This window comes from Sarcophilus harrisii, chromosome 5, assembly GCF_902635505.1.
Source record: "Sarcophilus harrisii chromosome 5, mSarHar1.11, whole genome shotgun sequence".
NCBI lineage: Eukaryota > Metazoa > Chordata > Mammalia > Dasyuromorphia > Dasyuridae > Sarcophilus > Sarcophilus harrisii.
This window is the reverse complement of record NC_045430.1, coordinates 178,917,332-178,939,522: the sequence shown is the minus strand read 5'-3', so window position 1 is coordinate 178,939,522 and position 22,191 is coordinate 178,917,332. Positions and strand designations below refer to the sequence as shown.

At 34.9% G+C, this 22,191-nt stretch overlaps 2 long non-coding RNA genes across 2 annotated transcripts in view; one reads left to right on the top strand and one right to left on the bottom strand.

Moving 5' to 3' along the window:
- Positions 1 to 10,554, top strand: part of LOC116419682 — a 175,987-nt gene extending 165,433 nt beyond the window's left edge. The window contains exon 6 of the long non-coding RNA XR_004229957.1: positions 9,704 to 10,554. This is a non-coding gene — a long non-coding RNA (uncharacterized LOC116419682). The remainder of the gene's footprint in view (positions 1 to 9,703) is intronic.
- LOC116419684 overlaps positions 1 to 21,898 on the bottom strand; it is a 36,031-nt gene extending 14,133 nt beyond the window's left edge. The window contains exon 1 of the long non-coding RNA XR_004229961.1: positions 21,589 to 21,898. This is a non-coding gene — a long non-coding RNA (uncharacterized LOC116419684). The remainder of the gene's footprint in view (positions 1 to 21,588) is intronic.
- Between the last annotated feature and the right edge of the window lie 293 nt (positions 21,899 to 22,191).

Sequence of the window (22,191 nt, the reverse complement as noted above, 5' to 3'; positions counted from 1 at the left end):
GAAACTAATAATTTTCAAGCAGCATTTATTAAGTATCTGCTAAATGTGGAGCTGTGTGCTGAATAAAGCTCTGGTCCTGACCCAAAAAACCTCAGAATCAAGCTATTCAAAGAAAAGATAAAAATCAGAAGATAATTAAATAATGCTGAAGTTGCCTTGGGATGAAGGTCGATAAGGACAACAGATCAAAACCAAAAAAAAGATGGCAATAACATAACAACATGAGATGTTATACCTGATTAATTACAATACAACACTAAATTACAGCTAGTAATAAATTTAGCAGCTAGAGAGATTGCTTTGGACTTAATAGGTCCTGAGTTCTGCAGGCAAGACACAGAATTTTAAGTTGGGCCTTGAAGGATTTATATTATTTGGATTTCCCCTGTACAGTTAACACCCGTGGCTCCCTGTTAACTCTAGGATTCAATACAGACTTCTCTGTTTGGTGTAAAGCCTTTCACAACCTGTCTCCAACTTACCTGTCCAGATTTATTTTACATGACTCCCCTTTCACATAAACTATGGCTTAGTCTTTCTTGTTCTTCCTCAGACATTGTGTATGTGTCTTACTCTGTGGCTGGAAAGCCTTCTTTCTCCCCTCCCCACAGCCTCCTAGTCCTCAGAGTGATCCCACACATGCTCTCCTACTTGAGACCTTTCTGGTTCCAGCCTCTTCTCCAAATTACTTTTTTTTTTTTTTTGATGGCCTGTGATGTCCCTGTTGTGGGTAGGTCCTGATGACAAAATGACCTCTACTGCACATTGGCACCTACTTTCAAACTTAGCATCTTAGGAAGTTGAGTAAGGAACCCAGAAATTATGGGACCTAGCCAGTCACACCCATGGCTTTGTATAAAAGAAGTAGGTCTTGAATTCACATCTTACTAACTTCAGTCAGGCTGCTTCTAACTTCATATTGATGTGGTACATACAACTCTGAGAACTTGTTAAGAAGTATAAGCTCCATGATAAATGTGGAAATATGTACAGAAGAATTACACTTATTTAACATATATTGGATTGCTGTTGAAACACCAGGTTTTGCCAGGGTGAATGTTGAAAACTATCTTTGCATGTATTTTGAAAATAAAAATTATTTTAAAATAATATTTAAAAAGAAGAAGCGGGGCAGCTAGTTGGCACAGTGGATAGAGCACCAGCCCTGAAGTCAGGAGGACCTGAGCTCAAATGTGGTCTCAGACACTTCATACTTGCTAGCTGTGTAATCCTGGGCAAGTCACTTAACCCCAACTGCCTCAGCAAAAAAAAAAAAAAAAAAAAGAAGAAGAAGAAGAAGAACAAGAACAAGAATGAAGAAGAAAGAAAAAGGAATAAGAAGAAAGAACAAAGGCAAGGATGATTTTATCTTTGTCTAGTACTTAGTACAGTAATATATATTTTATATATGCAATATTTTACATATATGTGTAATTATATATGTAACTTAATAAAGGCTTGTTGATTAATTGCTTGATAGAGAGAAAATGGAAAAGCATCCAAATAGAATGAATAGTCTTTCTCTGACTCCAGAGCTCAATAAGTCTCTGAAATTCAAGAGGAAGTGGGAAAATCTTAAGGGAAGTAAGGACTAGAGGACAGGAACATTGGTGCTTTTGGTGGGGGAAGGAGGAGACTGTGGGAGATAACACCAATTTAGCAGTTTTGTATGAAGAAATAATGAAAGGTTACTAATAATGATTGCTAGTATTTACATTTAAGGTTTGTAAAATGTTTTTTTTTCCTCATTTTTTGCTCAAAACAACCCTTGTAGATAGGTGCCATTATTACCTCCGGGTTATGATCTGGAAGCAAGTGTATGAAGTGAGATTTTCCTGATTCCAGATCCAAATCTCTATCCACTCTGCCAACCAGCTATCTAGAAAATTAAGCTGAAAATAAAGTCGTTGCTAGCAGTCTCTTAGTCCACCCTAAGGTGATAAGGCCACAGTTAGGAAGTTACTGGAGGTCTTGCATGAGGAAGTGATCTCTGAGAAGTCTTTTGGGAAGAAGATTAATCTGTCAGCACTCTACTGGTAGAGTGGTAGAGATGGAGTGGTTGAGATGGAGAAGAGTTGGAAGAAGAAATTGTTGGAATTTGCCCGGGAGCTTTCTTCACCTTTTCTGCATGGCAATAAGTCACAAGTGTCTAGGGGCTTATTCAGTGATAAGATGCCAAACGATTTCATTGTGAAGGCACTTCCAATTCACAGCACTAAAACTGGAAGGAGAAGCAGGGTGATCAGTGGGTCGACCTTTGAGCAGATCATCTGGCCTTTTTGTACCACGAGTCACGGTGTCTGAAGCCAGATTTGAACTCGGGAACATCAGTCTTCCTGACTCCAGGCCTGGTACTCCATCCACTATGTCACCAAAAGGCAAGCAACAGTCCCTGCTCTCTTGGAACTGACAGTGTGATGAGGGAAACAACATGCAACCAATTATGTACAAACAAGAATAAATTGGGAACTATCTCAGAATGAAGATGTTGAAGTTAATTAAGGAGGACTGGGAAAGACTCCTTGCAGATAGTGAGACTCAGAAGGAACCAGAAAGCAGAGGAGAGGAGAGTTTCTGACTGGGGGATGACCCAGAAAAATTCTGTGAGTAGGAAGAGAAAGTGTCTTTTGGAGAGGAGCTGTCCGGAGGTCCAGGACTTGGGACATAGATGAAAGGGAATAATAAGGTGTAAGAAAGTAGACCTGTAGGAAGGGCTCCAGAAGCCAACCAGAAAGTTTTCACTTGATCCTGAAAGTGATAGCTCATGGATATTATGGAGTAGTGGGTGACTTGGTCAGAGCTGACCCTTAGAACAAAAGATCAGTTTGACAGCTAGGGAATGGGAGTTAGCTTGAGGTATAAGCCCTGTTTCAATCACTCCTTTCACAAAATTAGCTTTACCTTAGGAAAATGAAAGGATGTCCTCTCTCTCCCACTCAATCCCATTCTCAGCTTCTTCTCTGGGACTTTTTAAAGTTTTGCTAATGCTTTGTTTTTATATCTTAGTCTTTTCCAAATATACATTTCCCCCTTTGTAGCCGATGACTTTCCATATGACAAAGGAAAAGAAATCCAACCAAGACATTGACCCTGTTCCATTCCGAGTTTGAACTTCCATTTGTCCTCATGACTGGCAGTAACTACCTTTTTTTCCCCTGCCTTTTTTTTCCAGTGACACTCACACAGCAGGTGGTCTTCTTGAAATGAGTCACAACAGCAGGAAGTCTGCCCTAAAGAGGCTGTAATCTTCTCCCAATGATTTGTGGAGTCTTTGACTGACAGTGTAGCAGGCCAGACCATCAATCAAGAAAACTGAGTTCTAATTGCAACTCTGTCACTAACTGTGTAGACTTGAGAAAATCAATTAACTGCTGTGGGCCTTAATTTCCTCATCTGTACAGAAAATTTAGACTAGATGAATGCTAGTGTTCCTCTTACTCTGAAATTCTGTCATCTTGTGGTTCTGTTTTGTCTGTGTACAGGATAGATAGATGAATGGATGGACGGATGGATGGATCTTTATCTCACTATAAAGCAGAAATAAAAAATTAAAGCTGTCTTCAGATAGCAAGACAGAAAGAGGCAAAGAGAGGGATATGGAGGAACAGAAAGAGGGATGTGGAGGAAAAGAGAGAGAGAGAGAAGGAACATTTCTTAAGTGCTTACTCTGAGCCAAGAACAAAGCTGAACTCAGGTAATACAAGTACAAAGAAATACAATCCTTACCTTCAAAGAGCTTAAATTCTAATGAAGGAAGACAATAAATAAAAAGCAACTGAGTTAAGTAAGGAGGGAGGGAAGACCTAAGAGTCAGGAGGGGTCTGGAAGAGAATTAATTGTGGCAGTCTCCTCCCCCCACCCTAGCTCTTGTTGGACAGCAGCCCTGGGCAGGAACTCTCCAATCATAGAAAGAGCGGATGTTTTGGCAGCATCCATAGGCTAAAAAGACTGGGGGAAAGTGTTTTGAAGTATTGTGTTTAATAGCTTATTAACTAATAGGAAAAACATTTTTCCTATTGGATAAATGAAGATATTTTACAATGAAATTTCAGATTTTTTGGTAATCATAATTCTGATTCCTTTATTTAAAAAGGCTGAAGGTGATAATAATAATAGGTAACATTTATACACCATCTACTATATGCTAGGATGTGTGTCAAGTGCCTTATAATTATTATCTCATTTTGTCCTCACAACAGTCCTAGGAGGGTGGGGTGCTATCATTATCCCCACTTAAGGCACAAAGCTAGTTAAGTATCTGAGATCGAATTTTAATTCAGATCTTCCTGACTACAGGCCTAGTGCTTTAACTGCTGTGCTAACTGCCCCCATTAAAAAAAAATTAAATCTCCTTTAAAGACAGATGCTTCAAGATTGGAATAGGTTGGACTGTAAAATTAATTGGACATTTAAAAATTCTGTTTGATCTTAATTTAGTTTTAGGGAATAAATTATAAAGTGATATGACAGCATCACTTCATACATTTTAGCTTTAAACCAATATTAAAAAAAAAAACTTTAAAATTGAGGCTTTCCCTCTACTCTTTACACAGGTTATATGTGTAAAGAAATAAACACTGTGATACTTTTAAGCTTTTAAGAGCAGAGATTTAAAAATATATAGTGTTCTTTTTAAACTAGTATTTTTTAAAAACCTACCTGAATTGTTTATGACATTAGTATAGAACAAGAGAAGATCTTATGCTGCAAATTAAACAATACATATTATTGTTGGTCCTTCTCCACAGTTATTTTAAACATTTTAATCTAATAGCAAAGGGTGAAATGTCAGCTATACAAACTTGCTTTAATTCTTCCAACAGATCAGAAATTTCCAAAAATTAATCTAGTTTTTGAACTGGATCCTTTCCTCCCCCACAAAAAAAAATTCTACCAGAATCATCACTTAAAATGTACAACCCATTTCAAGTAAAAATAAATCTCACAACTTTATAGTTAATCACTTGAATAAGTTGTTAACTGTGGTTATTAACTTTGGTAGTGTTTAAAAATTGGGAGAACAACATTGCCTGTTCATTGCTTTCAGCGTCTTAGGTTTTTTCTTATTTTGTACATTGTATGCCCAGTAAATGCTACATGTTCTCAGTGCCTCCAAAAGCAAAAGGTTCATTTTCTGAAGCAAATAAAGCTCTGTCTTGTACATGTATTTGCTTTGTTCTGACCCAAGGGAGCGGATGGGTGCTCAGCACGTACCTGTGTGAGATCTTCTCACAGGGTTGCCAAACACTTAGTAAACTGTGACCTGGAATTTGGAAATTTTCTGCCTTTGCTTCCAGTTGTTTACTCTGGCTACATCAAGACTCAGCCACAAAGAAAATATACAATCAAAAGGTTTTGTTTTGTTTTTTTTTCCTTTTAGTCCCCACCCATATTTTTCCTCATGGAAGAATTTCAACCATATTACACTAAAGATTGAAGCTATGCTTTGTTAAGTAACCTTTTATACAGCTTTGAATGCTCAGTGTCTCTATTGGCTTGGATCTGGCAAACCTTAAATGAACTCACCAGGCTCCCCTAGATGTTACAAGTCCTGATAAGATAGGTGATCTAGACTCTACAGTTTAAAAGATGAGTTGTTGAGTTTTTTGTATATGTAGTAGTCTTTGTGGAGAACACACATGATTTGGATCTGGATCCCAGCTACTCCTTCCTTACTACCTGTGTGATGTCAGGCAAGATAGTGGACCTCAGCTTCATCATGAGTAAACTAAATAAGGAGGCTTAGATTGTGTGAACTGGATGAACTTTCTAGCTCATCATGTATGACCACATCATCCTTAAACTGGCATATCCAAAGAAAATATGATATGATAGGATGTAACATAATATAATATATTGTTGGCAAAGTCAAATTAAATGTTACTTTTGAAAGAGCTATGCTCATGCTAAAAATCTGACAAATCCTTTGAATTAAATATAAATTATGCAACTCACAAACTGAATTTAGCAATATAGAACTTTAGATGATTGGTACTAGAATGAATCTTTGAAGTCATCCAACAAAGCCCCTTCTTTTAAACAAATGAAAAACCTGAGGCCCAGAAAGGTAGCTTACCCAAGGCCATCTCAGCCTGTTAGTAATAGAGCCAGGAGGATTAAAGCCCAGATCTCAAGACTACCCTCAAACCATCTTTTTAGTAGCCTTTTTTGTTGCATAATCCATAGCTGATATTTACAGAGATATCATATATTATTAATAATGTTATTATTTTTTAGTTGAAGAAAAGATATGCCCATTGACAGTTATGATAACTTTGTTCATCTTTTCAGATTGAAACAAATAAGAAATTTCTTGTCTGTTGTCAGTTAAGAAACTTTATTTCCTTTCTCAGGTATGTGAATTTGTTGATTATTGAAGAGGATCAATAAAATAGCTTTCATCTCAATAAGCCAAAGAATCAATTGTTATACCATTTCTCCTCCCTCTCCCCATAAGCATTATTTGATTTTGAAGGTAATAGGGAACCTGAATCACTCTGACTCTCATTGATTAGCCAACTGTAGGTCCCAGGCCAAGCCCAAATTCATCATTTTTTGACAGTCCCGACTGATCCAGAGTGAAATGTCAATAGTAGTCATTTCTGTTTTGGCCAAAACCCCAAGTATCTTCCCCTCCGAGATTTATCTATGTATTTATTTATTTTTGACTAGGTGAAAAAGGGCATTCTTTGCCTCATTTGTTACTTAGCCTTAATCACTGAATAGGTGTGGTCCATTTGGAATATCCTGCTTGAGATGTCTAAAAGGTGACTCTACCTCAGGAAAGCCTAAGGTGAAATCATTTAGGAATCATTTGCAATTTTTTCTATGAAGTGTGATCCAAAGTTCTGAAAGACAGAGAGACAGAGAGAGGCAGAGAGACAAAGGCAGAGAGACAGAGACAGAGAGACAAAGGCAGAGAGAGAGAGAGAAAGAGGGGGGGGGGGGGTTCTGTGGAAGATTTGAGGGAAGATGAGACAATTGGAAACAGTTTCTGTGGTGACTTTACTAGGGAAGTATTAGGAAAGGATTGCCTTGCTTCAGTAAGGGCCCATTTGAGATTAGAAACACATCTGTAGTAGATTCAGTCACCATAGTTTCATAATTTTCTCCAGCTCTTTATTACAGAAATATATTAAGTAGTGGTGACAATGGATATTTTTGCTTTAATTTTATTGGAAAGGCTTCTAATGTTACTCTATTACAAATCATGCTAAGTCTAAGTTTTAGATAGATAACTATCATATTAAGGAAAAATCTATTATATTTTTTGGTGTTTTTAATGTTGTATTTTGCTAAAAAGCTTTTTTTTGCATTTATTGATATAATCGTGTAATTTTTATTGTTTTTATTATTAGTGTTCTTTATTATGACATGGTTTTCCTGGTGTTGTACCAACCCTGAATTCTTGGTTTAAATCCAACCTGATCATAATGAATAATTTTTTGAATGATATTGGCAGACTCTTTGCTAATATTTTATTTACTATCTTAGCATTACTATTCATGAGATATTGGGTTATAGTTTTCTATCTCCACTTTGTCTTTTCTCTGTTTTGAATATCAGGACAATATTTATCTGAGAAGAGTTTGGCAAAATTCTTTATTTTTGCAAATAATTTTTAGTAATATTGGATTAAATATATTTTGAATGTTTGTTAGAACATTTTAAAATGTTCTATGTTCTATGTTAAACACAACAATGTTAGAAGTCTTTTGTAAATCCATCTGGACCTGGGGTTTTTTCCTTCCCTTTGGGAGTTTGTTAATGGTTTGTTCAGTTTAGTGTTGTGGGTTTTTTAATTTTCTGAGATCATGGTGTTTAAATTCTTTATTTCTTGTTCTCTTAATCTAAGTCTTTTATATTTTTGTAAATACATATTTCATTTAAGCTATCAGTTAATATATAATTGGGCATGTGATACATTATAACTATTTTCCCTTCATTTTTTACATATTCATTTTGATTTTTAATTCAGTTATTTGATTTTCCTTTTTTATGAAATTAACTAATTGTTTGTCTAATCTTTTTCAAAAAAAAAGCTCCATATTTTTCTTACCAACCAAAACAGCTTTTTCTGTTGTTTTATCTTTTATCTTCAAAATTCCTATTTTATGCTTATTGAGGATTTTTTGATTCATTGATTTTTCTAGTATTGGTCTCACACCCGATTCATTGATGTCTTCTTTCTCTCGTTTATTAGCGTCCTTAGTGATACAAAATATGTTCCCCAATGATTATTCTGACTGCATCCCAGAAATTTTTATGGCTCTGGAGTGATAGACTTTATCCAAAAAGAACAAAATATTTTTAAAATGCAAACTCATCTGAGAAAATTAAATAATGTGTGGAGAGAGGTACAGTATAAAACATTAGGAACAAGAGCAACATTGTTTCCAGAAATTATATATATATATATATATACACACATATACATATACACATATATGTATATAAAACAGACAACCTAAGAATTAAACAAAGAATTTGAGAAATAGATTATAAACTTAACATAATAGTATACAATAGTAACTTCAATCATCCATGCCTTTGTTTTTGACAAAAAACATGATATATGATACATTTGTGACTCTTCTTCATGATAATTTCATGACAAGGGGACTACAATTCTAGATTTGATCTTCATCAGGACAAAGGAAATCATTGCTGAAGTAGCAATGATGAGAACCTTGGGGGCAAGTGCTCACATTATGATAAAGTTTTATGATATAAGAGAGAGTAAGTGGACATAGTTTGATGTGTAGCCTAGACTTGGGAAGAAAAGATGCCAAGGGGATCAGAGAAAATCCAAATAGGCTAATGCTTGGGCATTATATGCATCATGATGGCAAGCTTTCAACAATTAATCTTTATGACTCAAGGAGAAATTCTCTTGTTAAGAAGGAAAAGTCGAGATGATTAAAATAACTCATAAGGATGCACAATGACTAACTTAAATTTTAAATGACATGTGTAGAAGATGAGAGGCAATGAGGAATGTAAAAAGGTAAGAAGAATGACTTTATCCTGTGGTTTTTCTGTTAACAGAATGTGCTTATCCCTTGCTGGAAATGAGACATTTGCAACATTCCAGTTGCAAATTAGACCATGTAGGAGATACCTAATATGACTTGACTTTGGCTAAATTTCCTCCAGATTCAGATGAAGTGAAAGAAAACCACACTTACATCCTGATGTTATCCTTCTGAATTCTGTGCTGCTTTATCATGATGTTGCAGAATCAGTTTAGAAATATAAACTTGCAGGTATCTTTTGTTCAGACTGTTTTCCTTCTATGATTGGCTCTCTAGTTTTGCACCATATTTTATCTCACTAGACATCTTGTGAGGCAAACCTTGATGATCTGTGAAATAGCAACCAGTTCCCATAGCAACAACCACACCTCAAGTTCTCAAACACCAGGAAAAGGAGACATATGTCACTGCGTGAACAGCAACTTTTCCAGCCCGTTTCTTAAGCAGAAAGAAATGTTTTATTTGGTTTGCTTTTTAACTATAATTTTCTTTTCCTTCCTCTAAAAATTCTTCCTCTAAAAATTCATTTTTCTGTGACAAAGAAGGAATATTATTAAGGGGGAGAGGGAGGGAGGCGGGGTAACTTTACTTTGGTTCTGGAAGACTCAAACCAAAGTGCAAACAGTTTAGATTTCTGAAGGGTATTAATAGCTTCGTTTAAATTTCAGGTGCTGATTTTCTGATCTTCTGCCTCTGTGTCCTCTTGAGAGTCATTGGGCAGCTTTTCCTAATCTCTAGACTGCTCCTGCCACCCCATGTAAGTAAAAGCTTGATCCATAAATCAATCAGTGAATAAAAGTTTCAAGATTTTTGTTCCTGACTGATCCCTAGGAAGAAGGAAAGGTGATTAGTATGCTTTAACCTCTGGTCTATACTCTGGGTTCCCTTAAGACATAATAAATAAGGAAAAATGGGAATTTCTAGCAAACTCTTGTGTGACTAGTTATCAAATTGTGCATCAGAGGAATCTCTAACAACAACATCCGCTTAAAAATTCAGGGTTCATACTTTAGGTTTAGGATGGTCACAGTATAAGAAGAAAATAAGTTGGAGATTTAAGTATATAAAGATAGTTTTGTCAATATTATTTATTTTTTCTAACATATGCAAACAATTTTTTTGCTTGAGATGTTTTTTATCTTATTTTATTTTTCCAATTACACGTGAAAATAATTTTTATCTTCATTTTTTATAATTTTTAGTTCCAGTTTCTCTCCCACCATACCTTTCCTCCCCTCACCCTCATTGAAAAGGCAAGCATTTTAATAAAGGTTATAAATGTGCAATCATCCAAAACTCATTTTCTTATTAGTCATTAAACATTTTTAACATGTATTTTTTTAATTGAATTAATTTTTCTCCCTTTTCTTCCCTTTCATTGAGAAGGCAAGCAATTTGATGTAAATTATACATTTATCATCATGCTAAACATTTCTGTATTGGCTATGTTGCCAAAAAAAACAGACAAAAAAAGAATAATAAAGTAAAAAAGAAGTATGCTTCAGTTTGCATTCATATGTCATCAGTTCTTTCTCTGGAGGTGAATAGTATTTTTCATCCTAAGTCCTTTGGAATTGTCTTGGTTCAAAGTATTACTGAGAATATAGCCAAGTCTTTCATATTTGATCATTGTACAATGTTGCTGTTATTGTGTACAATGTTCTTCTGGTCTGCTAATTTCCAGGACAGGTTAAGTCTAGGTTATTCTGAAAGCATCCTTCTTGTCACTTCTTAGAGCATCATAGTATTCTTTCACAATCATATACTACAACTTGTGTTCTAAGAAATAAATATTATACTTGTTCTTGTTTCCTTGGTCTTGAGCTCTTATTATTTTTTTTTGATGTTTTCTTTTGCAACATGGTTAATAAAGAAATGTTTTACATGAAGAAAAATAACAAAGTTTTAGAAATCAGTTTGTCCAGTTAACAGGCCAACAAAATCAATAAATTAAATGGATAACTATCTACCATAAAAATCCAAATTAACAAAATAATCATAGAAAAATTAAGCAAGTCATAAAAGGACCCTCAAAGAAAAAAATACCAAGACAGATGGACTTGCAAATGAATCTTATAAAAAAAAATCCAAAGAGCAATTAATTATAATATTACATAAATTATTTACAAAAACATAGAAATTAGGATTTTTACCAAACTCTTAGGTTACAAATATGGTTCCTCTGCCTAGACTAGGACAAGATGAAACAGAAAAAGAAACTCATACGCTGATCATTCCTAATGAATATTTTTGCAAAACCACAACATATTTAGAAGATTCTGTGCTATGACCAAACACCTGAGCCTAGAAGTAGACAAATTATTGACCAAAAAATTCAGCATCCAGAAGAGAAATGTAGAAATCAGAAGGAGGATCTATGGAAAAGATGTCTACCTTGTACATAGTGTACATCTACCATCTGATAGAATTTTTGAGATAGAGCAATATCTTAATGATAACATATATTGAATCACCTATTCTGAAGTAGATAAGGGAAAAAAGTGCCAAGTGGAAAACCACTATTATTGTATGAACTTATGCTAGTAGAGTTAAAAAGAATTATTTCAATTGCAAATCCTTTATAAAAGATAATTGATGTTAAGTGGTTATTTGGAACTGGGGTGCTAGTCACAGGCATCTAATAATTGAGGTAATAAGACAAGTGGGGGTTTAAAACAATGGCATTAAAGAATAGATGCTCCACATCTCTCAGAACCCTGAAAGGGAGTTGCAGATAGCCAGGCTCTGGGAGAGTGAGCTAGAGTATACTCACTATGTTTGTGGGCTCATTCATAATAAAATCAGGGCCTCCAAATTTGTAGAATTTCCACCTGAGATTTGTTTTGAGATAGCATTGTTTATAAGATTCTAGGTAGTCCCCCCCAAAAAAAAAATTATTTATTTGAGGCATTTTTTGCTGTGTTTCCTTTACAAATCAGTTCCATTGAGCAGGCTTTTATAAATGCTTACATTTGTTGATTCATCGGATATTTAGTACTACGTCTTGCTGTATTACTGAATTCTTGATAAGTTTTAATATTAAAACTAATTTGAGAAGTATGGAGTTTGTGTCACTAAAACATTGATTCCTCATTGAGAAATGTTCACTTTTTCCCTTTTGCATTCAATAGACCCAGAATCCTTGCCTCATTATGAAGTTCTTATTCCCTGAAAGATCATAGGGTCAGGTTTGCCTGTGTGCTTAGTAACACCAAGTAACCAATTCTTCATGTTTAGTGCAGGAAGGAATGTTGCACTTTTATATGTGCAGACTTCTTGCTTATTTATTTAAAAAATAAAAAAATACAACTATAGGCAGATAAAAGAACAGAGTAGGATATACCATTGAAACTATGAATGGGAAGAGTCCTTGACCCAGTTAGGAAAAGGGGAATCCCTAGAGATAAAATGGACAATTTCATAACATCCAAAACTTTTTACACCAGAAAAAAATTAATGAGAATAGAATTAGAAGGAAAATATCTATGGAAAATCTTTGCAGCAGATTTTTCTTATCTAAGAGATGTAGAGTGCTGATTCAAATATACCAAAATAAGAACCATTACCCATCAGATAAATGGCCAAAGAATACAAAACAGGTAGTTTTCAAAATAAGAATGCAGGCTATCAACAGGAATATTTTAAAATAATCCAAATCATTGATTCAGAGAAATACAAATTAAACCATCCTGAGCTTTCCCTTCAAACTTATCACATTAACAGAGTTGACACCTCACCAAAAAAAGGGGAAATAGCAATTACAGGAGCTTTGGGGGAGGAGGCACATTAATATACTGCTAGTGGGCTTAAATTATTCCAACCCTTCTAAAGTGCCATTTGAAAGTATAGCCTAAAAGTCACTAAGATTTGTCTGCTTTTACCAAACCATACAACAATTAGGTCCTAAAAGGGCCTAAAAAGATCATAGACAGAGGAAGAATACCCATATTTATACACAAATGGTTAATAATAGCCCTTATTATTATAGCAAAAAAAACTGAGGAAAAAAGTATGTCCACCAATTGTGAAGCAGCTAAACAAATTATGATATATTAATATAAAGAATATAATAGTGCTATAAGAAATAACAAAAATGATGGCTTCAGAGAAACCTGAAGAGATTTACATAAACTGATACAGAGTGAAAAAATCAGAAACCAGAGAACAATGTATAAAATAATTAAAACATTATAACAGTAAACAACTTCTAAACCCATGAAAATTTGGTTGATGCAATGCCAAATCACAATTCCAGAAAATTTATGATGGATTAAGATTCCCACCTCTTCACAGAGAGTTGATGGTAAAGAATGGAATATACATTTTAAGATGCAACCAATAAGGAAGTTTTTTGTTTGACTATACTTATCTGTTACTAAAAGGGGGTTTCAGCTTTTATTTGGTAGAGGGAGACTAATAGTTGGGATAGCAACATGGAAGAAGGAAGGAAGGAAGGAAGCAAAGAAGGAAGGTAAAAAATAAGAAACAAAAAGGGAAGGAAAGAAGCTTTTTAAATACTCCATTTTTTTCTGAACATTGTTAAAATTGTCATCAGTATGCATATGATATTTTAAGTTGTGTTTTTTCACTTGTTATTTCTTATATGCATGTACATATATCATCTGGTACACATACTTTGGCACTCTTAATAGTTAAATCATGCTAATATATCATTATGTACTTACCTGTTCTCTTACTTGTAGGCATTTGATTTATTGCCAATTTTTCATTATTAAATACTGCTGCTGTGAATATCTTTATGCATTTTTCCCTTTGCAGTTATTTATTTAGAGTTTCCCTGGGTCAAAAAGTTTAAATAATTTTGTAGCCATTGTTTTTTGTTGCTAGGTTGCTCTCCAAAAATACTATAAAACAAACTTTATAGCACTACCAACAGGAAAGACTCCAGAAGGAATATTAGTATAAGAAGTTTTTCACTCTACCATCATCAATTTCCAATTAAATAGGTAGGTAGATAGTGAGAACCAGCTAATGGAATGTCCTATAGACATGTCTTGATGAGTCCTCATTCCATTTAAAAAGTGCTGATGTTCAGAACTGGTCTTAGTGGCAATGTGCCATATTGTCTGTGGACCAGCTCACAAAAACTTCTTTAAGGTGATGTCATCAATGCTTCTCTTTCAGTTTGATATCCTTCCATCTTACTTGTTTATGTTGAGTGTAACAGAAAATTAATATCGCACCCCATTTTTATCATTTAAAAAATGACATTCACATACATGGTACTTCTGTTTACATTGTGTCCTGGGACCAAACCCATGCTTGGTATATTCTGGTTCCCTTTTACCCAGAAGCTGTTAGAAGGTTTTTTAAAGCCATTCCCTCTCTTCTCCATCTCTGAAAACCTGAAACAGAAGATGAAGGGTCCAGGCTTAATAGCCATATGCGTCCATGTTGTAGTTTTAGAGGTTAAGTACTTTTCTGGAGGCAGATTTTCTGAACCAACTTTGTTAAAATGGCTAAGGGTGGAGGGCTAATATACTTGGTGTTCCATGCTTCTCAGGTGCTATATATCCCTAGAATTGCTTGGTAGATAGCTTTATTTTCAGCCTTTGAGATGCCCACCTTTTGTGGGCACTGAATCAAGTAATGGCATACGAGGACATGAACAGGGAGCAAAGAAGACAAATTGAAGGATTTTATTTCTTTCTTGAACTCACTGTGTCCACAAATGAAGTCCTTCATTGTCTGCCCCTCACAGCCTGATTTATCCTTCTGATAAAGGGATCTTGAACATCCATACCGCTCTTAAAATAGATTCTTCTTTTGCAAACATATCTTGTTATTGCAAAAAAGAGGGGGGAGAAGCCTGATCATTCTTTTAGGAATTTGCTTATAACATCAGACATTGGTGGGGGGGAATGAGCTAGTTCTCAAGTGATGAGTTTCTTAGTCATTTCTCAATGCTTGTCATTTCCCTGGTGATTAGTTTAAAACAATTAGCAGAGGTTTTGTTCAGAATTTTGGACCTTCTAGCCTCCTGGATTCTCTGCTATTATGGAACTTTAAAATCTCACTATCTTTTGTTTGCTTCAATCTGTCTCAACTCCTAAATTCAATAACAGCAAAATAAAAATGAGTATGACCCCACATTACTTTATGAACATGAACAAAACTATAAGTGATTTCTTCTGACCTAATAGTTTTTAAGGAACATGGAGGTTAATAAACTAAATCTTTAACCAACCAACTTATTTGACAGCCTCCCTTCTCACAGTTTGTGTATCTGTGCTAATTAATTAGGACAGGAGACAGATGCAAACCCATCTTTAGAAAGATGATTATGCTTGTATTTCTGATTGCCATAGTATCTCATGGGCTTAACAGCAAAGTGACTTTGATTTTGTCATGTGCCATCCTTCATATACAGAGATGATACAAGTGACCTATGGGACATAAACTTGGAATTCTTTCTGCAGTGGTTTGTCTTGCTTCATCTACATTCTTTTTGCCATTTTTATGGCCAATCATCTGTTCATTTGCCAGAGGATTGGCTAGAATTGGGGCACAGGAGTATCTGGATCAGAGCAAAGCCCACTTATCTGAATGGAGATCAGACTCTTAACTTTAGTAGCACAAGACTCTAAACACGTGAATTAACATTAGTTTCTTACTGGTTATTCCATACCCATTCTCTAGGTGTTTGGCTGTCCTCATCCATTGTCCTCAATTTTAGTTGTTTAGGGTTTTGTACAGACATATGAGTTCATCGGTGAAGGAAGCTCACTAGTGAGCAATTTGCTAGCATACATTGACAGCTCTTCTGAATTTACAATCTTAGAGAACTGCCTCTAAGGGGCATTGAGAGATTCTACTGACCTGTCCAGGTTCACATATCTAGTATGTATCAGAGGAGGGACTTGAAATTAAGTTTTTTCTGACTATCATTCATTTCAGACACAAGTTTCAGACTTGGACCCAAAACTCCTGAGTACATCCTGAACTAGATTAAAATGTAATTGGAAAAGAATTAAAATTTAAATAAAAATTCAGTACAGTATAGTTAATGCTAATTTCTGGTTTTCTAAGTCACTGTGTGGGCAGTGGACATCCATTTCTGTTTGAGTAAGGCACCCAATATAGTCATCATCCCCAATTTTTTTGACAAAGAAAAAAGAAAGTATAATATTATCATTTGATTTAAAGAAGAGCAGTTAATGATGTAGAGATGCTTCTAATCCTCATTCATTCAGACTTTAGTCCATTTTTTTTCTTCAAATGTTATCTACTTCTGTCTATTTTCTTAAATTCATCAGAAATCCAGGAGTACTTAAATCTGACTCTAGATGAGGAAAAGATTGGGATCCAGAGTAGAAGCAAAAAAGAAAAGAAATTATAGATATAATAAAGTCAGAAACTTTAACTATGGAAAAAAATTTAGTTTTAAATCCAAATAATCCTAGGTCTCTTGAATACCAAACTGAAACTTTCTTTAAAAAAAAAAAAAGAAATAGAACTTTAATAAAATTAACTGTACTATCTTGACCTTAGAGATCTACATTTTTTCTTTCTTGAACCCAGAAAACAGTATTCTTCTTTAATCAATTCTTTTTAAATTTAAATAAGAATTTATGATTTAGGAAAATGATCAACAACATTGAACTTCAGGTTTTTTCAGCAGCCTTCACTGCATATTGAAGTCAGTTTTACTGACCCATTGAGCATTATTCTGTCCTGTCTCCATAGCAACTGGTGGCTTTACACTGTTTTATTTGCCCTGTAAAAGACCTAAGCACTACTCTGAGCTACCTTGAGGCTCATCTTGCCTTGTAAGGATGTGTTCTGATTGACCACAGGATGGGTCCTGGTCTCTACTGTTGCCGTTCAGTCCAAGTAGGAGATTTCTTTTGGCTGTTATCCAGGGAGGTACGCTAGCACAAGACATGAAGCTTTCTGAAAAGGTAAGTTGTTGGTAGACAAGTTGTTGATCAGAGAGCTATAGGGGAAATCTATAGAGATATGGCTCATTGCTAATTTCTTCATAATGAAACTGAGTTTAATATCCATGGTGGCTTCAACTGTTATTCACTATGCCCTCATATTTATGCTATTATTACCAAATCTTGTGCTAAAGGAAGGAAGAAGGGCACTGGAAATATGATTGTAAATAATATCTAACATTAATAATCACTTTTGGGTCTAGGGAGCTGGAGCAATCTCCCTCTTCCTCTCACTAGATCCACACAACACTGTCCAGATTGGGGTTCAGTCCTGCAAGAGTCAGTCCCTACTTTAGAGGGGTTAGGCCTTTTTATTCAAACCCTGATTCAATGGTTTCCCCAAGAACAATTTTTCAAAGTTTAAGTTTTAGCTTCTATGTACAGCAAGAGTATTCTGGTGAATGTTAAACAACAGGCTTTCCATAGAAGAAGAAAAATATATACCTGGCAAACTTCTAAGATTAATCTGTATTGTTAACATTTTTATCCTTTACTTTCTCAAATTTAGACAGTTAGCAAAACAATCAAGCCCAGATTTTTAGCTTGCTGACTTATGAAGTAAAAATTTCCATATTAAACATTTAACAAAAATTCCTGTTAGAACTGGCTCCAGCATAACCCTGATCTAGAGTCTTCCCAAAAGAAGTAGTGCAAGGTCCTCAGTGTACAATATGAATCAGGTGTGGGACAGATACTTATTTCTTGCACACAAAAGAAATAGTAAATACGTGTCAGTCACAAGTATATTTTACAGAAAAATATTAAGTGGAAATAATGACTTCTCTCATATCTTCCTAGGAGGTTGATACTTATACCTCACCTGAAAATAAGGCATTTTCCAGGAATGCTGAATAGGCATTTTGCACTTTTTAGCCTCATAGTATATATTTTTAGCAAGCCAGGCCAGGCTTAGACTCATGCCTGATACATAGTAGGTGATTAATAAATGTTTATTGATTGATTTATTTCAGGAATGGTGGTGTAGTTGGTAGAGATTCCTCCCCTTAGCATCATTCAGCCCAGACGAAGGGACCCCAGCCACCAATTATTTTGAGCTCCTGGAGTAGCCTCCAAGTCATCTCAAGATTGATACTTTTTGTTCACCTAAAATCAAGGAGGGATAGAGAAGGCAGTCCATAACCTAGGGTCTGCTTGCTCAGGCAGGTGGGGTGCCAGGTAGGGGTAACTGCCTGTCCTCTCAGTCTCATCCAAAGTAACTTGAAACAGTTCTGGCCTAACCTGCAGCCAGGAAAGGAACAGAGTAGCAGAGTGGGGGCTTTTAGAGACCCACTGAGTGATTTTCTCTGAAAACTAGCCTCACTCTGTTTAATGGAAATAACTCAAAACACATTGTTCAAGTTTTTCCTTTCCAGATCACCCCAAGTTCATTGTAACAGGAAGCAACCTGAAGACCAAACATGATTTTAAAGCTTCTTCAGGAAGCTGGTTTCATATGGTGGTTTAGATTTAACTACTGAGTGTCTAGCACCATTTGAAATCAGTGTTCTTGGAGGAGAATGGCTACACTTTTAAAGTAAAGGGAATCTCTCATGGAAAACCCCATGGTTTGTAAGTAAAATAACAAGACTGTTTTGAAATTAAGTTTACAGTAAAGAAACTCCATTTCTTAGAACTGCCAGCTTTGATACTGTATATTTCCTGGTACTTTTGTTTCCTTCTTGTAATTTCATAACCATAAGTAATTTTTCTAGCAATTTCAACTTATTCCTTATTGTTTAATTTAAAAGTCATTGTGTTGTGGTTAAATAGGACCAAAATGTATAATATAGGGAAAATTCTAATTTTTTGTGTGTCTTCCCCATCCTCAAAGGCTTCTGTGACCCCTTAGAGGATGACTGATTTCTTTTGGTGTTCAGAGTCAATATCATTTTCTAGCACCATTTGAAATCGGTTATAATGATTGGGGAATAGCAACAGGTAGAAGAAGAGAAAATACAAGGACAATTTTTACTGTCATATATAATAGATTAAAATTGCATAGAGAAGAGTCACTTTCTTAACCTCAATTTCCTTTTCTATAAACTGTTAAAACCAAATGATCATGAATATGAAAGCATTTTGAAAACTGTTGTGCTATATAAATGTAAGATTATTAATAGTAGTGTTGATATTTTGCAGTGCTTCAGATTACTTTTTCTTTTGTAGTTAAATAATGTCTTTCTTGACTCCATATAACCTCGTTGTATTAATATATGAATAAGTTGTTTCTATCTGCTTCCCAGTGATGCTCCTTTGCTCTATCCTTTACCTCGAGAATTCACTTCATCTTTCCTGAACCCAACCCTACCACAATTCTTTCTAGCCATCATCATCCTATGCAAACCTTCCTTCTCCAGCCCTCTCCAATTCCACCTTAAGAATAGCAATTAAATTAACACAAATACTCATTCTTAGCCAGGAGAAGTCAATTAGTTGCCTTATGATTTCAGCTGCAGTCCCCACATGTTGCTTGTCCATAACACTCTGCCATAGCTAATCTTTCTCCAGATATGTCATCTTCCCCTGTTAAAATGTAAATCCCTGGGGAGCAGAAGACTATTTCTTGACTATTTTTCGCCAGTATTTAGCACTGCTAGTGGACATGTAGGAAGCACTTCATACATGTACTTCTCCCTCATTCAATGATTCCTTGCTGAGGGGGCAACAAAACTGAGTAAAGTCAGAAAGTAGTCAGAAAGGCTTCCAGGTTCCAGATCTCCTTCCGATAAATACTGCCTAAGTCCTAAACAACTCTCTTAAGATTATAAGTAGCAGAAGAGGCATTGCTTTGCAGTACTAAAGGGGGTCTTAACTTTTTGTTTTTTGTGTTTGTTGACTTCTTTTAACTGGCAATTTTTTATTCAGTGGTATCATAGATCTAGACCAAAATCTAAAAAGTCGAGTACTAGCTATTCAGTTTTATTTTAGTTCTGTTTTAGGAAAATTTATTTAGTAGCTAGTCTTGTTTTTCTGAAAATCAGCCTGAAAAAGAGTATAATTAGTGATGATCCCCAATGAAGTAAAAGGAGTGAGACAAGATTAGATTTAGTAGATTTAGTAGATTATCTTAACTCAGAGGCAGAATTGTGACCTAGTAGGTAGAAGTGAGATTGAAGTCAGAAATATAAGAGTTCCAGTCTAGCCTCAGACACTAACTAGCTGTGTGACTCCAGGCAAGTGCTTAATCTTTATCTGCCTCAGTTTCTTCAACTGTAAAATGGGGATCATAATAATGTTATCTACTTCTCAGCATTGTCATTAGGATCAAATTATATTTGTACAGTGTTTAGCATAGTGCCTTTCACATACACATAGTAGGGAATTAATAAATGCTTGTTTCCTTCCTTTTTTCATAGCTTATGGCATAATTGTGGTATAACACAGACTGCACTGAGTGGATACTTCTCATATACAATCCTGCATTCATCCATCACTACAGGAAAACCAAATTCATAGTTTTGAAAGGGAGTCCATCCTTCCCAACTGCTGAGTCTTCAATTAATCCATCAACATTTACCAAATAACCTACTATCAAGAGACAAAAGTAATATATGATGTCATCAGTTGCTATATGTACCCCTAGAAAGCCATAGATACTACTTTGATATTGATTGATAGATATGTATTTATGAGATATACATGCACACATAAATATGTATGTGTGTACTAATTCCAGAAAAAGATGAGTCTGCTACTGCCACTCACAGTTTATCATTGACATTTAGTAACATTTATGGGTTTGGTTTGGTTTTTTCAGTGAACAAAAATCTATTTTTTCTCTCTTCCAAACCTCTCATTAAAAAGAGAAAAATCAGACACTTGTAATAAATATTTGTAAGAAATTAGAAACAAATGGCCATATTGGTTATGTCTCTCTCTCTCACACACACACACACACACATATATATATATATATATATATATATATATATATATATATATATACATACATATACAAATATACACTATATATACATATATAACATGAGAGAGAGAGGAGGGAGAGATAGAGGAAGAAAGGAAGGAAGGGAAGGAGGGAGGGACAAAGAAAGAGAGAGAGAATGTGTGTGTAAAACCTTATTCTGAACTTTGAGTCCATTGCCTGTGGAAGTGGATGGAAGATTGGTCTTCTGGAATCATGGTTGGTCAGTGCATAGATTAAAATTCTAAATTATTTGTCTTTACAATATTGTTATTGTTATAAAAATTGTTCGCCTGATTCTACTAATTTTATTCTGTATTAGTTCCATAAGTCTTTCCAGGTTTCTCTGAAACCATCCTGCTTTTGATTTCTTATAGCATAATTATATTCTATTACATCCATACACCATAATTTGTTCAATCATTCCTCAGTGGATGGGCATCCCCTTGAATTCTAGTTCTTTGCCCCTACAAACAGTGCTGCTATAAATGTCTTTCTGCATGTGGATCCTTTCCGTCTTTCTTTGATCTTTTTCTTTGGGATATAGAGCCAATAGTAATATTGTTGGGTCAAAGGGTGTATACAACTTGTTGATAAAACTGTCCAGATAAGGTAAGGTTTAAAAACAAAAGCACAGCACATGAGGATTCCTTAACAAGCTTTACTTTACCTGTTTTGCTTTCTGTCTCCTAGTAAAGTTGCATTTCCTTTTGAAGTTTCTCTTATGATCCATCATCAAGTTCCATCCTGTTTAACAAACCTCATTTCTTCACCATTGAACCATTTTCTAACCCACCACAATTTTTATTATTCCTCTTGTTTAAAAGTGCTATTGGAGATTTCCTTTGTAGGTTGAAGGTGAAAATGGAATGCTTGAACTTGAAGTTCTTGGAACAAGAATCCCCTTCTTCATTTATTCATATGTTGTGATAAATAAAATAACATTAGGTTCACCAGGAAACCTGGGGAAAAAGCAGGAGTATTTTAAATTGTTGGTTACACTTGAGAAGAATGTATTCCATTTTGAAAGTTGTTAGTAAAAAAATTTGTTAAAAACAAATACACAAACTAAACAAAATGTTAGACAACACAAAACCAAGATTCCATATTAATAAGAAAAATGCTAAAAAGCAAACAGGTCACAGTGCTGAAAGTTTGTAAAAGCAATTTCTGATTTAAGTAGTTCTTCCATGTTGCAATATAACATTCGTCCTAAGAAAGCTTAAAGAAAAGGAAGAACTACTAAATGTCCTTAAGAACTGAAGGCAAAATA